Source organism: Amphiura filiformis, chromosome 10, assembly GCF_039555335.1.
Source record: "Amphiura filiformis chromosome 10, Afil_fr2py, whole genome shotgun sequence".
NCBI lineage: Eukaryota > Metazoa > Echinodermata > Ophiuroidea > Amphilepidida > Amphiuridae > Amphiura > Amphiura filiformis.
In genome coordinates, this window is record NC_092637.1 from 7,222,106 (window position 1) to 7,239,885 (window position 17,780).

Consider the following 17,780-nt stretch of genomic DNA (forward strand, 5'->3'; position numbering starts at 1 on the left):
AAAATGAGTACAAACAAGCCTAGTATTGGTTCAGTTGTTCTTAAGATAGCTCTTGGTATTTTGAGAAAAAATCTCAAAACTTGGAACTTTTGATGTGGAATCCTATGACTAGCACACAGAGCATCAAAATAAGATGTATATGTGAATACAACTGACATTGAATTGTAAGGTAAGTTATGTCATGCAGCTGGAATTCATGTTTTTAATGAGCAGAAGGGGATATAAATTCCAAATTGCTAGAAATAAATATGTCCTAATAGATAGGGATGATAACAAGCTGCAAATGTAATAAAATGAATGTTGAATCTGTTCATCTGGACTTACTATTTTTGATAGCCGCTGGGGTATCTTTCTGATTGCTGTGTCGTAGGTATTGAAAGGTTGTGGCATATAGACCCCCTCCTCTGTTGAGCGAAAGTTCCTCCCGCCGGGACATGTATGGCCTCCTTGACCCCTCTTTCAAACCACTTATGTTCTCTAGCTGCAAATGTCCATTTATGTCCAATTATTTTCATTTGCCAAATAAATTATATTTTCTGTGCATTTGAAATACATGATTAATAGCAGGGGTATTCATTTTGTCATACCTAATTGACTTGTGTGTTTCTTGATTGCTTACTTGTTATTTTCTGTACTGTTGTCAATTCAATTTAGAAAAATATATAAATGAATGAATGAATGAATAAAAGCTTTAATAAGGGACCATTCACAAACACTTGTTAGGGGGGCCTGATGCAAAAACATTTCATCGGTCAGGGTCCCCTTTTTGACATGAAAATGATGGGTCAACCCCATAAAAAATCATATAAACTCAATTTTCCCAGGAAAATTTGTGGTTTTTTTTTTCAGGGCTCCCCCTTAGGAGGGTCTAAATTTTAAGGGCCACCCATTTTGCATCAGACCCCCCTAACAAATGTTTGTGAATGGTCCCTTATTCAACGATTTGTTCACTTAGAAAATCATAAAAAATCATTGAAATTTGGTTTGTTGCACTTTTAATAGTAGTATAGTGGTTAGCCGAAAGCCAGACATTTTACATGAGACATAAAATTAATATTCCACACAGGTAGTTTGAATTTCAAATGTGGTTACCTGAATGGGTGACTCTATTTGAAATCTTCACCCCCTGTGTGGAAGATTAAGGTCATGTCTTCCATACGGGTGTATGGATTTCAACTGGAATAGCCCAATTAAAAAAATGCACAAAAGCAAACCATGAGGCAGGGGTATGTGATTCAGAATAGGAAAATCACACTTTCTTTTTTTTTTGATAGTGGTCTGGAAATCTCTACTTCCATTTAATTAGAGAAGATCTGACACCCACCATTGATTATATTGTTGTTGTTGTCATGGTTACCTGTTATTAGGTGAACAAATTGAAAGGTGGGAAATATATTATAAAACAACAATGAATTTAGCAGCTTGTAAATGCTACGCTGGATGAAGATGATGCTACATCACTGCTATGCTCAATCACAGACTCTGAGAACATAACTGTTTTAGCTTATAATAATAAATTTGCTTCAGCACAGGGATTTTGCACCTTTATTTTTCATGCTTTACCAATTTTGTTGAACTATATGTTACCCATTTTTGAATTTGCCATTATTTCTTTCTTTCTTTCTTTCTTTCTTTCTGTCTTTCTTTCTCTCTTTCTCTTTGTCTTTCTTTCTTTCTTCTCTTTTTATTCTTTCTTTATTCTTTCTTTCTTTGTTTTGTTCTTTTCCTTCCTTTTGTTCTTTCCTTCCTTTTCCTTCATTTCTTTCTTTTTTCTTTCTTTCTTTTTCTCTTTTTTCTTTGTCTTTTTCCTTTCTTTTCTTCCTTTTGTCCTTTTCTTTCTTTTCTTATTTTCCTTCTTTCATTTTCTTTCTGTATTCTTTTTTCTTATCTTGCTTCAAACAACTTGTAGTTTCCCAGGTCTTTGTCCTGTAACAAGCCGTGATGTAAGTTGGAAATTTAACACTCAAAATACAATTACATCACTAATTCCATCAGCCTGCCCTTAGATGAACATACAATTACAGCAATAATCCTACCAGCTTGCCATAGATGTGATTATTACTTGTAATTGAATAGCAAAATCTCTTGTTTTCAATCAGAATTTCCCAAATACCTTTCAGATAGGTTTCAACCATTCAAGCCACAAAAAAAAAGAAGAATAGGAGTGTCATTTGATGTAGTGAGGTGATGTGTCATGTTGCAAAGGATTATGGGAAGGGTAAGATACCTTCTCTGAAGTTCTGTGTTCCGACAGGCTTAAAAAAATTCAAGGTTTCAAACATTCTCTCAAAGTTAATTGCATTGATAGGAACATTGTCAATACAGTGAAAAGATTAGATGCAAACAGTGATACATAGGTCGAAATATGAAATGTTAAAATTTTCAATTAATGATCATCGGCTTTTCCTCCCATCTACATTCGGTTTAAGTACATATAATTAGAAACATTGCACTGAAACATGTATAGAAACATTGCACTGAAACATATATAGAAACATTGCACTTAAACATGTATAGAAACATTGCACTGAAACATGTATAGAAACATTACACTGAAACATGTATAGAAACATTGCACTGAAATATGTATAGAAACATTGCACTGAAACATATATAGAAACATTGCACTGAAACATATATAGAAACATTGCACTGAAACATGTATAGAAACATTGCACTAAAACATGTATAGAAACATTACACTGAAACATGTATAGAAACATTGCACTGAAATATGTATAGAAACATTGCACTGAAACATATATAGAAACATTGCACTGAAACATATATAGAAAAATTGCACTGAAACATATATAGAAACATTGCACTGAAACATGTATAGAAACATTGCACTAAAACATGTATAGAAACATTACACTGAAACATGTATAGAAACATTGCACTGAAACATATATAGAAACATTGCAATGAAACATGTGTAGAAACATTGCACTGAAACATGTGTAGAAACATTGCACTGAAACATGTATAGAAACATTGCACTGAAACATGCATAGAAACATTGCACTGAAACATGCATAGAAACATTGCACTGAAACATGCATAGAAACATTGCACTGAAACATGTATAGAAACATTGCACTGAAACATGGTATAGAAACATTGCACTGAAACATGTATAGAAACATTGCACTGAAACATGTATAGAAACATTGCACTAAAACATGTATAGAAACATTGTACTATCCTAAAATACTATTTTTACAGTGAAAGTTTTGCACCATACACTGAAAACCCAAAGTTACCCCAAGTCTTCTATTTTCCAAACCTAAAATTTGTATTTTTCACATGGACATACGCAACTATAGCCAACATAGATTGCATGTAATGTTATTTCAGTGCATTGGAAAAGGAATTGATTTTGGCCATTTTTCATTTCAATTCAATGCATTGAAGCGAAATGTTTGTTTCTTTCATTTCAATTCAATCCATAATTGAATTGAAATGTTTGTTTCATTTCATTTCAATTTGATTCATTGAATCGAAAATGCATACAACATATTTTGAATCTGCCATTTCACTTATATTGTCAGCTTAGCAGTTACAATAAATTGTCTCCCTGAACTGCTTTTAATCAAATGCCTGGCAAAATGTATAAGTGTTGGTAGTAAGAAATGAATGTGAATATGAATTGAATTTAAATGCTGTGAATTGGAATTGAAATGGGTTAGTAGTTAATTTCAATACATTGATTTTGATTTAAACTTTTGATCCAAACACAAGGAAATAATTCCTACCTCGGAATTTTCAGATGGTTCTCCATCTTTCATCAGCGAGTGAGTGACTGTATCAGGCCGTGATTTTCTTGACCTTTGACCTGATAACAGACTTGTAGACTCCTGAAAGCTTGAACCGGCCCCCCGTCTTTGTTGAGAGATGGTTGGTTGGCTTTGATGTGAACTGCTTCTTTGACTCCACGTTGAAACCACCTGCTGTCTCTGTCAAGTATGCGGACTTTATCCAAGTCCACAAAATGTCCCGGAGACTCGATGTGAACGTGGTTTGAGACCTCAGGTCAAAGGTCAAGAAATCACGACCTGATACAGTCACTCACTCGCTGATGAAAGATGGAGTACCATCTGAAAATTCCGAGGTACACTGAAAAAATAAAGGTGTAATTTTACACCACTAGAGGTGTCGCATGTGGGTCCCCACATGAGCATGCTATGGTGTCATTTTGACAACTATGTAGTGTAATCTTGACACCTCAATGGTGTCATGATTAACACCTTTAGGGTGTCATTTTAAATTGATACCATTGGGGTCTCGTCTCAGGACCCATTTTGAAAGGTGTCAAAGGGTTGAGAGACCAAGTAAAAGTGTCACGTTGGTTGATATGTGAAATCACACATTGCCAGATATCCTGTAGGGTTGTAGATACCACACTCAACGGTATGATGCTGAAAAAAATCAGACAAGAACAGAGTGATCAGACAATAACATACTGCATTCTACTTTTGCTACATGGACCGTCGTGACTAGAGAGTCGTATGCCTACATTAACATTTATACATGTAGAATAAGCTTACTGGGCATATGTGCAATTGATGGGGACTAAAAGTATACTATAACGCCATAGTTTACACGTTTTCATGAATTTATATGAATACTGTATAATCTATAATATTCATATTTGTCATTGCACCTTTTTTATTATACCAAAAACATGAAATTAATGATAATACTCACATTTTAGATGGATCTCCCGATTTCACATGACCACTTCGCTGCCCAGACGATCAGTGCTATAAAATCAAAATATGCATGTGCACAGCGTGGCCAGCTCAAATTAACACTACACATGTGTCAAGTTACACGGGCGTGTTGACACTGCAGAAGAGTATGTAGTAGAAGCACACTCCCTTGGAGTGTAAGTGACATGTTCTACTACTGGAGTATATCGGAGTGTCAAATGACACCCTTGAATACACTGATGGCGTGTCAATTAACTGGTGTCAATGCATTTCGGTACTATTATCAAAACACTTTAAAGGTGTCAAGTAACACCTCCAATCTTATGTGGTACTCAATTTCAGCATTTCATGGTGCCATTTTCAGTAGCTATGTGTGTCAAGAAAAGAAATACACGTGAAAAGTGTCATTTTACACACCTATAGTTTTTCAGTGTAGGAATTATTTCCTTGTGTTTGGATCAAAAGTTTAAATCAAAATCATGATTTATACCAACACAGATGAACTTTCATGAACGTTCAATACATTGAATTTGAATTGAATCAAAATGATTTTACAAAATAAGAAAATATGTAAGTTATTTACGGAAAAGGAATATAAATACGACCTCAGGCGCAATCCAAGAAATGTTAATATTCCTTTTCCTTCAAATAACTATAAGAAGCGTAGTCTTTCTTACAGAGGTGCTACTATGTGGAATAATTTGTCATCTTCAGCACAGTCCTCTGTAAGTCTTGCTTCCTTCAAAAGACTGTTATTCAGTGATTATGATTTAAATTTTACCTAGTTATTTTGCATTGTTTATTTTTCCTATTGCTTATGTATATGTTTTTAATTTCACATTGTATATATGTTCTTATTTTTTGATATTATATCGTTGTTTATATTTGTTGTAAAACACGGCCCCATGGAAGACCAGCTCAAGGGCTGATCTGGGCCTTTCCGTGTATAAATAAAATTTGAATTGAATTGAATTGAATTGAATTTGAATTGGATCAAAACATGTTAACTACAAATAGAATTGAATCTGAATTGGATTGAAATTCAATTTCTGAATCGAAATAACACTAATTGCATGTAAAACTCGGTCCTAGCGCTATTAGCATAAGATAACAAGTACATTAACAGTATAAATAGCATTTCTTCTGTTGTTGTCACAATAGCTTTGTACTTGTTGGGAATTGCTGACATGTTAATACTCTGCATGCTAGCAATGCGCTTCAACGGAAAAAAAGTTCAAGTGTTGAAATATTTTCTCAAAATATCAAGAGCTATCTTAAGAACTACTGAACCAATACTAGGCTTGTTTGAACTCATTTTAATGCATTTTTCATGCTGATTCCAAATATGGTCATGAAAATTCACATTTCTGAAATTTTTGACTTTTTAAAAAAAATTGAAACTTGTCGTCTGCAGTCGACACCCGTGTGAAGAGAGTTAACACGGAGGACAAGGATGGGCCATTACCTTTGTGGAAAGCAAACCTTGTTGATTGTTTTACAATAATCAATATTGACTTGTGCAGGGCTTTGAATACTTAGGTCAATCTCCTTATTGATTGTTTTTCTATTGACTTTAACTCTATGTGAACTATCTGCCAATTTGTTAAAAAGAAGTTTTCCTTATCAATTCGACCAATCAGCAACATTGTTAGAATAATTTCACCACACAAAAAAATTGGAGTGAATTATTTGCAAAGCTCCATTCTGATTGGTGATTAAAGTGAAGATATCCTGTAATTGACCAATCAGAGGCAATGTTACATCGGCAGGTAGTGCTAAGGGGGTTAACACGGTTTTGAATCTGTAAATCTTAATCAAGCTGCTGCAAATGAGGGACTGTGTATAAGGGATTGGAAACGGCTTATTGACTGCTTTTCATTGGAATACCTTTTACGACATGCAAATTGCGCTGATGTCGCAATGTTTAATTTATCATTTCCTCATGTGGCCTTTCAAAATACCAAAAGTAGCACATCTATGTTTGTTCCAAAAGTGATGTTAAATTTTCTATGATTTTTTGAACACAGTTTCTGTGTAGCGATGAGAATCATTTACCTAGGATTTTGGAGACAAAACGCTAGAACTAACAAATCAAACATTTTCCTGCAATGTGTAGGCCTACACTCTTAACAAAAGGTGCAACTTAGAACCTTTTTTGTCCTGTATGCAAAACTCTAAGCAGTGATAAAGTTCTATAAAAAACTTCAAAATTATACTTATAGAACCCTTTGAGAGTTCTTTCTTAATGGTTCTTTAAAGGTTCTTCAAGCTTAAGGTTCTACAAAGAACCTTTTTCTTGGCTACTGAACTTTTTTGGTTCTACAAAGGTGCTGTTTTGAACCAGGAACCAGGTGCCAGACACCTGCACATGCAGATGCTTTGTGAATTGAGGTTTTTTGATGTTCTATAGTTCTGGGATTGTGGTCGTATATAGCTGCTAAGACATAGGGCTTTCACATGGGCTAATCAGGTCATCCCTAACCTTAAAATTGACATCGCTAGGCTGGTCAGAAAAAATACGGCGAACACTCCCTCTCTCCCCTTCATCAGAAGCAACCAGTAACTTGATAGCTGAGAAAATTGCATTTGAATAGCTATCATTTTACACAGTAACATATAATATGGGAATGTATTGTGATGTGGACCCATTAAGGGGTATCTGTTTACACTGTAAGCCCCTATATACATTTCATTTCAAGTTTTCAAGATGCATCCAATTTCATTCAGACAAAAAATTGGAATGATTGACATTAAAATGTGTAAATCATACAGATTTGTTTTTACATAGGCTTATTGTTGAAACAATCAATTTCAATTAATTTTTTTAATTGATATTTCCGTGTGACTGTAATAGATTGAGCATCATTGATTAGATGCATAGAGTCCCACTATTAACCCTAACACTGCTATGGTTTTTTACTATCGGAAGGCAAAGATTGAACAAAAAAGGAGAGAAGATGAACAAAGTAATCACTTGGTACCCAGGATTTGACCCTGGGATCCCTTGCGTGCCACACACAAGATCACCGACCAATAGCCACAGGGATTTCACTGGCCCGGCCAGCAAGTCGGTGCATATATATGACTTGGGGTGAATGCGTTATTGCACCACATGGGATGCATGCTTAACAATGGTTTTCCTTGTAAGATTTTGTAAGATTTTTCATGGTTAGGGTTAAACATTGCTGTGGAGGAAACGTGTAACTATTTCACTTGTTATTCTAGCTGCAGTTTCAGGTAATAATCACCTAGTAAGATACAGCTATTTTAAAAATCACCTATCAGTTGAAAACATTGCTTAAAATATCTATTTGCTTAGGAAAAACAACTATTATTTGTAATTAAATCAAAATGTTGATACTTCCATTATGGTGTTTTTAACTAATCGAGTGCTCAATTAAAAAAAATTCGATTAGTTTCAAGCATTCAAAATATCGCCCCAAGCCTGTTTTTACACAAGTTTAGGATCATGCAGCAAACACACTTATCCATATAACCAATTGCATTAGTAAATGGGTATGCTTCAAATTAGTCAATCAGCATGATTAGTAAAACCAACTTTGGTTTAATTGAAATTAAAGTAAGTCGCAATTAGTTGGTTGTTAATTAGTCTACCCATCTCTAATGGGCTATTTCAGTTGAGATTATTACACCCCTTATATATGGGAGCTGTAACCTTAATCTCCCACACAGGGGATATGAATTTCAAATGAAGTCTCCCATTCAGGTAACCAGTGGCGTGCCGTGGCCGCTCCTACCGGGGGGCTGAAGAAAATTCAATTTTGCTGCCCCTTCCTCAACAGCCCGAAAAGGTTGACCCAATTTTTTTTTCGGTGGTTTGAAAAAGTGAAGAGAAAAAAAAAAAAAGGATTATAGGCGATAGCGCCCTAAAAGCAACACATTTTGATGTATTGTACAATTTTTTCACAATTTTTTATACTTTTTCACATTTTTCCGCCCTTTTTCTTTACTAATTCATTTTGCCGCCCCTTCTTCCTTCCGCCACCCCTTCGTTTTGTCGCCCCTTCTTCTTCCGTCGCCCCTTCGTTTTAGCCGCCCCCTGCTTTTACCCTGGGAGGCTCACGCCCCCAAAGCCCCCCCCAAATACGTGCATGGTAACCCCATTTGAAATTCACACTCCCTGTGTTTGAAGATTAAGCCTCATTTGTGAGTTCCCCGTGGAAAATTTTGGAAATATCTTCCACAGGGTGGGTATGAATTTTAAATTGAATGATCACATAAACAATTTTATGGAAGATTCAACTTGAATTCTCGGAGGATGTATGAAATTCAGATTGAGCTGCCTAATGTGTTCATTCCATTTAGAATTCATACTCCCTCTGTGGAAGACTTTTCTTAAATCTTCTACATGAGTAGGCCTATTGGGCTATTCCAGAAATTAAAGGCACACCCCCTAAAGAAGACATGGGAATTCCCAAGAAAAAGACCCTTTTTTTGCTTGGCGAAAATTAGCTTGTCTTCTTTAGGGACACTGGGAATTCCCAATTTATTTAAGTGTATTTTTCTGGCAGTGGGAATTCCCAAAATAAAGGGCAGCTTCTTTAGGGTCACTGGGAATTCCCACATTTTTTAAGCATTTTTTTTATCAAAATGGGAATTCCCAATTTTTTTTGATAAAATTTTGGTATGGGAATTCACACAAATTTTGGCCACAATGTGCATGTCTTCTTTAGGGTCACTGGGAATTCCCAATATTTGTAAGCATTTTTTTTTATCAAAATGGGACTTCCCATTTTTTTGGGATAAAATTTTGGTATGGGAATTCCCACAAAATTATGGTACAAATTCACATGTCTTCTTTAGGGGGGGGGTGCCATTAATTTCTGGAATAGCTTATTGCAGATTTCAAATGGCATAACCCAATTGCAGTCTAGTAATGCATACGTTTTTCAGCAGAATAAGAGAAAACGATAAAAAATAAATTTTCAATTTAAAAAACATTTGAATTACAAAAAATAACAGCAAACATTTACAGAATGGTTATTTCTTGTGTTATGAAACACACGAGTTATTACAATCAAATCAAACGCTGTATGCCTTTAGCAAATTATTTTATGCAGAAAATTGGCTTTTAACAAGAAATGCTGACTAAATACCTCATGTATTCATTTGTTAGCAGCACCATACCTCAGGCACAAAAAGTCAAATTTGTGTATATATCCTCGTCAGCATATTGTTATTTGTAAAAAAGGCAATCATATTTAAATATTTAATGTTACAAAGAAAACCTATCTGGAATACTGATTATACCTAACAGGCACAGAGTCAATTCACCTGATTGTGTCTCATTGTTGCCTCATCCTTTTATTTCCTTTCCGTAATTGCAAAAAACCAAAAAAAAAAGCATATTGTGCTATACCAGTTACATGTCATGCAATCCATAACCCCCCTATGAAAGACTCATATGTGACTCCACGCCACAACTGAGCCCGGATGTCGCCCCTAAACCATTTTGAGGTTTTGGCATACTTGCAAAGGCCATACCATAAGCTTTAAAAAAACACTTCAACCAACTTCATATCATATCTAGATTCTAGAAGTAAAGTTATGGTCGTTCAAAGGTGTCACGGTTGCAAAACGCGAAACCGAGAAAACACAGTTTAAAGTCAGGGGTTTCAAAATTTGCCCATTTTTAAATGATTTACAACTTTTGACCATAGCAACCATTACCTTTCATACGTGCTATTACCACCAAACTTTGCACAGACACTTATTATATCCTATCCTAATTATTAAAAGAGAAAGAAACCACACTTCATTTTATTTTTGCATATTTAATGAGTTATTAATTAGATACTTATTAATTGGGATTCCAGGTAAAAACCACATGTGTCTGCTCACGGTCAAAACATTTTTTATTGCATGAGGCGAAAGGGCTTTGGTAGTAGGTTACAAAAGTCACATCAAAATTCCACGGAGCTTGTTGCCATAGCAATGGCAGATTTTATGATTTTAGTTGTTTTTGCTTATTTTGGGGTGAAAATAAGAGAAAATATACACTTTTCTGAATTGCTCTTGACTTAAAATTTGAGGTCACATCAAAAAAGCAACCTTATCACCATAAAGTACCATCTTTGCACTTTTCCCAGGTGCAAAAAATATTTCATTAATATTTCCCCATGTGCAATTTTAGGGATGGGCAACATTGACAATTTAGTACTTTTGAAAAAATTACATTTTTACCCTATCTTTGAAGTCAAAAATCTAATTTTGCTTGAGCACTCAGAATTATTTTCTCTTTGGTGGTACTTGAGCAGACATTGCTCCTTCCAAATCTGGTGAAAAAACTCTGGGGCTATTTGTCCTGTAAAGCCAGTGTTGCCAGAAAGTTTGCCAATTTTCAAAAAATGCATTTTTCGAAATAATGCATTTTCTACATTTTACTCATATAACTTTTTATACGACCAACGTAATTTAATTATTTACCCTTTGCGTGTAAGATTTGACACACAACTGCTTCCGGAAGCAACACTGAAAGGCTGCAGAAGAGTCGTGTTCTGCAAAAACCGGTATTGCCAGAAAATCTGACTATTTAAATCTATATTTCCAATAAGCGCATACTACAGGCTCTAGGGGGGAGTTTGTGTACATGACTCTTTCAGAAATTTACCTTGCATTTTCATGTTATATATGCAAAGACCTTCAAAAAAAGTTTGGGTAAGAAGATCAGATCAAGTGCAATTAAAGATGGCGTCCAAAATGGCCGCCAAATAGGGGTTTCCATTAAAACACACTATAGCAACATGCAAATGATCTAATGATGAAAAAATATCGATGCAATTGATGTTTCTAATGAACGGAAATAAATATGTGCCCATTTTGTTTCATTTGGATTTATAAAATTCAAAATGGCGTCCAAAATGGCCGCCAGAATAGCATATTTCCATTGAAATACACTAGAGCAACATGGAATTGATATAATAATAAAGTATTTTCAATGGAGTTAATTTTATAACTAAAAGAAATAAATATGCACACAATTTGTTTCATTTGAATCTCTGCAATTCAAGATGGAATCCAAAATGGCCGCCAAATTAGGATATTTCCAGTTAACTGTCCTAGTAATAATTAAATACAAATAGAATTCATATTTCCGATTCGTGAGCCAAATGGAATAAGCAGTGTGATGCCATGATTACTTATTTGGAGAGTACAAAGCTGTAGCATATTAAACTTTAGTAGTTAACTATCTTAATATATACGTCTAGCCCTTTTCTATTCACAGATTATCCATTGTATTTCTTTTGTTTAAGGTTCGCTGCCCACACCATTACCTAGAGTAATGGAGGTGGTTAGCTGCCCACAGACCATTATCAACACAATAGCTCAAGATAACGGTCTCGGGCTGCGAGCTAAACAAAAGGAATACCATGGACATTCTAGAAACACTATGGAAAGGATTACAACATACATGTAGAATCTGAGTTCGTTACTAGTCTCAGGTAGACAAATGCATTTACAGCTCAATTTAAATGCAAATGTTACATGGCAAGAGAAAATTATAGAGGGCTACTGCAGTCCGTATAACATTAACAATACTATTTTATAGAACACCACTGGTGCTCAATTAATAAAGATAGTTAAATTTATGCAAATTAAAATTTAATTAGCATAACGAGGTAATACTCATAAATGAAAAGTAACAGTTTGGTTGAATGTATACTCAGTACATGTATATAAACTTACCATTAGTTTCTAGAAGGGAATCTGTCTTTATCCTTGCCCAACCCAAAAACGCTCAACGGTCCATGCTAATTAACTACTGGGCAAGAACCCCCGGGATACTACCCGACCAGGGGAACTTCGCAACTAACCTGTGGTACTCATTACAAGTCAAGAGGCTGGGAGTGCAAAGCCTTACTGTGACCTACCCATAATGGGGAGCACCATTGGACACACGTTACTAGGTGTTTCAAATATCTGGTTACTCACATTTTCTAAAATATAAATTTCATGGTGTTGAAACCCTAGAACAAACGTTGACAACTCTTTGCATTATTCACTAATCATTTGAATAACAACGGTCACGGGGTGAATACACTCCAGCGGATTAATAACCTACCAAACCACTTCAAATACAAATGTAAATTGAGATCAATAACTATTATTGATTTGATAATGCTGGCGCCTGAGGTGTTAGTGTTTTTAATTCAAGAAAGTACAGTTTGGCATTAAACTTATTTTTAAACAATTATATATACATATTTTGATGCAAACAATTTAATTTTGCTCGCCAGATATGTAAGATAAACGGTTCAAAACAGACCATTACCAGAAATAATGGGCGTGTTGTTCATGACTGGCTCAATGTTAGTTGGTTTGAGGTTTCGACCCCTATCGTCTGGAATAACCTAGATAATGCAAGGAATGACCAATTTACAGCTGAAATTATAAAAATCAGGAGTCTTTCAGAACTCTACTTTCGTATGCGCGGTCCACACCATAGACCCTAGATATGAGTTTATAGGGTCTATGTCCAAATACAGGGTATTTTTTGGGTAACTGGTGATAACACTAAGCACCAGCAATGTTACAAGTACCAGCAATGGTAAAGGAATGCGAGAGTCGGTGAAATACATAATGACCATGTTACCAAGAGGCCAATGCTAGTTGATTGAGACACGTTTATTTTATCATGTGACTAATCAATGTTATCAGAAATAATAGCCTAAAATCCATTCTAGCAATGTCTAGAGACAATATTAAACTGTTCTAGGCGGATGTCGGATAACTGGGTTTTGTAGCACCTATGTTGTTCTACTGAGATGCTTTTTGGTCTTGAGTCTTAGGATTCCGTTTTGATATTATTTCTAGAATGGATTTCATGGTATACTTCTTATGACATTGATTAGTCACATGATAAATGTGTCTTCATCAACCAGCTTCTTGGTAACATGCATGGTCATGGCTTTATTAGTAATACATAATCCATCCTTGCAAAACGATTGTAGAAGTACTACTAGTAGGTATGTCACAGTGGCTGCACAATAATTCTGTCATACTGTGCACGCATACATAACAGTGAATCAAAAAGCGCGCGGATCAAAGTTGGCCAATTTTTGAAAACATACATGTCAAAAAAAACGATTTCCTCGTTATGTTTCATTGATCACAATAATTTGTCTTTTTAATATATGGTAGGTGAAACATTTCCTAAATCACTATCAACTCCACCAAATTAAACACTGCCTAGTTTAAGAGTTAAGACCTGTTTTATGAATTTTTTAGATCGTCCATAAATCAATAAATATAGGTCTCTCGAAATAGAGGACCTAGTACCACCGGTCTGAAATACCAGTGTTTGTTATCATGTATTTTTTTTCCTTGGACAATGAGTGAAACACTTCCCTATACCAATTGAAAACTCGGTGCACTTAGGCAATTAACTGCAGTTTCTTTATTCAACATCACAGCAGGTTCATATTTGACAAAATCATGCTGTATGAATAAAACATAAATAAAACATTGAAAAAAGTAAAACTTACATATGCCTAATTAACATAAGAATGGCATAAATATATAATTAGATGTAATTAGCTAATTTGCATAATTAATGACTTTTTGTGTATTTTTGTTACCAAATGAAAGAACTTTGGGTACTTATGTGTGCAAAAAAACGCATCCTCATATCATGTACGGTTCTCTGTTGGCATTATTTTTGCATATTAATTAGCTGGACTTGTCATTTTTTAAGCTTTTATTTGTCTGCAGATTGGTCAAAATGGCTAAAATTTTATATTTGGTGGATTTATTACATTTATTCGAGGAGAGATTTTTAATCTTGTTTTCTTTAACGAAGTCCGGAAAGATATGCAATTAATCTGTGATACTTAAATCAATGCTACCTTTTCAAGTAAGTGTCCGAATAAGCATTACAAATCCCAAAAATTACCATTTTGCCATTTATAGCAATTTGTGGCAGGTTTTCACCCGATTTCCGGGTATCTTCAAGTTGACGTTACATCACTTTGCATTATCCGATTTCAATTCTGTTTTTTGTTTTTTGAAGCATTCATAACGATGATTCAATTAAAAGCGTCAAATAACATGTTTCTGCTGCGCTTATTTTTGGGGTGATATACCTACTACTAGTAGTAATATGTTAGGAAAGTGGAGTCGGCTACAGTTACGTTACAAAAGTTTAATAGGCTACAGCTATGTTGAAAAAGTTAACTAGGCTATTATAGCTATAAAGTTAACTAGCGAAAGGCTATATAGGAACTTTGACTAGACTATACGGCTATGCTACGGAAGTTGACTAGGCTACACCTCTGCACTCTCCATACTTTTCACCGAACTGAAAAGACAAAAGAAAAAGTCAAATTAAATGTAAAAAACTAGTTCTAAATGGCTTCAAATGGTTTTGATGGCTTTGTTATTTCAAAAGAAGTAACAAAATCAGTGATATGTGACTGGTTGCTAGCTGTTCAAATGGATATATAAGGGTATTTGGGTGACAAATTGAAAGGAAAATTCAGGGTCTTTGGGTGACAGCAGTTTTTCATACTATCTGGCAACACCAAGCCCAAGTTTCAAAACCTGTATGAGATCGTGCTAGCATATGTACAGATAAAGCTAGATAAAATAACGGTAATAGTTAAAATAATTAAATAAATTTAATTATGTAAAGGGCACTTATTGGAAATATAGATTTAAAAAGTCAGCTTTTCTGGCAATACCGGTTTTTGCAGAATACGACTCTTCTGCAGCCTTTAAGTGTTGCTTCCGGATACAGTTGTGTGTCAAATCTTGTATGCAAAGGGTAAATATTCCAATTAAGTTGGTCGTGTAAAAAGTTATATGAGTAAATATGTAGAAAATGCATTATTTTGACAAATGCAGTTTAAAAAATTGGGAAACTTTCTGGCAACACTGGAATTTGAGAGATACCAATGAAACAAATTGTGTGCATATTTATTTCCTTTGGTTATAAAAAATAATTCCACTGAGAATACTTTATTATTATATCAACTTCATGTTGCTCTAGTGTATTTCAATGGAAATAGGCTATTCCGGCAGCCATTTTGGACGCCATTTTGAATTTTAAAAATCCGAATGAAACAAAATGGGCATATATGTATTTCCGTTGATTAGAAACATATTGTATCAATATTTTTTCATCATTAGATCATTTGTATGTTGCTATAGTGTGTTTTGATGGAAAATCCCTATTTGGCGGCCATTTTGGACGCCATATTTGATTGCACTTGATCTGATTTTCTTACTCAAAATTTTTGAAGGTCTTTGCATAATTTATATAACATGAAAATGCTCATGTAAAAGAGTCATGTACACGAACTCCTCCCTAGAGCCTGTAGTAAATGCGATTATTGGAAATATCTATAGATTTAAAAAGTCGGATTTTCTGGCAATACCGGTTTTTGCAGAACACTCTTCTGCAGCCTCTAAGTGTTGCTTCCGGAAGCAGTTGTGTGTCAAATCTTGTACGCAAAGGGTCAATATTTCAATTAAGTTGGTCGTATAAAAAGTTATATGAGAATATATGTAGAAAATGCATTATTTCGAAAAATGCATTTTTTGAAAGTTGGCAAACTTTCTGGCAACACTGGCTTTACAGGACAAATAGCCCCAGAGTTTTTTTACCAGATTTGGAAGGGGCAATGTCTGCTCAAGTACCACCAAAGAGAAAATAATTCTGGGTGCTCAAGCAAAATTAGTTTTTTGACTTCAAAGATAGGATAAAAATGTCATTTTTTCAAAAGTGCTAAAATGTCAATGTTGCCCATCCCTAAAATTGCACATGGGGAAATATTATTGAAATATTTTTGACACCTGTGAAAAGTGCAAAGATGGTACTTTATGGTGATAAGGTTGCTTTTTTAATTTGACCTCAAATTTTAAGTCAAGAGCAATTCAGAAAAGTGTATATTTTCACCCCAAAATAAGCAAAAACCGCTAAAATCATAAAATCTGCCGTTGCTATGGCAACAAGCTCCGGAGGAATTTTTGATGTGACTTTTTGTAACCTACTACCAAAGCCCCTTCGCCTCATGCAATAAAAAAATTTTGACCGTGAGCAGGCACATGTGGTTTTTACCTGGAATCCCAATTAATCAGTATCGGATATCGTTAAAAAGAAACGGATGAAAATTCACACACATAACCATGTCCAATAATGTTGATATCAGCTGTGTTAACGAAAGCTTTTAGACAATTTATACAATAAAAGCAAATTGTATAATTTAAAAAAATATAAAGATAAACACTTATTAATACTAATTAACATCTTACACCATCACCATAGCAACAGAACAAATAACTAAACTTAGAATTTAGATGCCATTTCGAGTTTGTACCATTTTTGCATTGCGATTTTTTTAAGTGTTTTATTTTTTCTGTGAATTCTACAATCATCAAATACATGAAAGACAGGATTATAGTATCAATTGGAACACTTAATTATCACCACAAATAACTGTGTTATTAGCATGATGACCCTCGACAGCACTTATTGAACTGCCCGCTCTGAAAAGAGCGCTAGGCTGGGTATAATGCTTTTTGTAGTGTTAACAGCAAGTTACCATAATTTAAACATTTTTAGTATGTAACTTCTGTGCTATTAAATGGGACAAATAAAAATTGGCATTCTGGTATGAAAATGTCAGTAAAATAGCACCAACCTATGTAGCACATAGCACCAACTAGCACAACAAGTGCAGCACACATTGGTTTGTCAATGTGAAAATAGTAGTGCATCTTTACAGATGCAAAAAGTTTTGAGAGGATGGCAGTTATGATCCATAGAAAAGTATGCACCTATTTCAATAAGTGCACACATTGCATTAGTTTTGTTAGAAATGAATCTGGAAATCCCCAGCTTTCCGGCAATACCAAACATGGCGGCACTTGAACAAGAGAATTTTTCGTAGCAGTGGACACTTTTTACTCAATTTTAGGAATATTTTTAGAACGACAAGCTTCAGAAAATGAGTTTTTTTACTTGTTTCTACTCTATATTTTGCAATGAAACTTGGACTAGTGTAAGAAAACATATTAAGCATTTCAAATCTTTAAAAATATCAT

General features: G+C 34.6%; 1 long non-coding RNA gene across 1 annotated transcript in view; it reads left to right on the forward strand.

Annotated features, from left to right (window-relative positions):
- Positions 1 to 17,780, forward strand: part of LOC140162458 (uncharacterized) — a 347,701-nt gene that overhangs the window by 201,961 nt on the left and 127,960 nt on the right. The window lies entirely within an intron of this gene.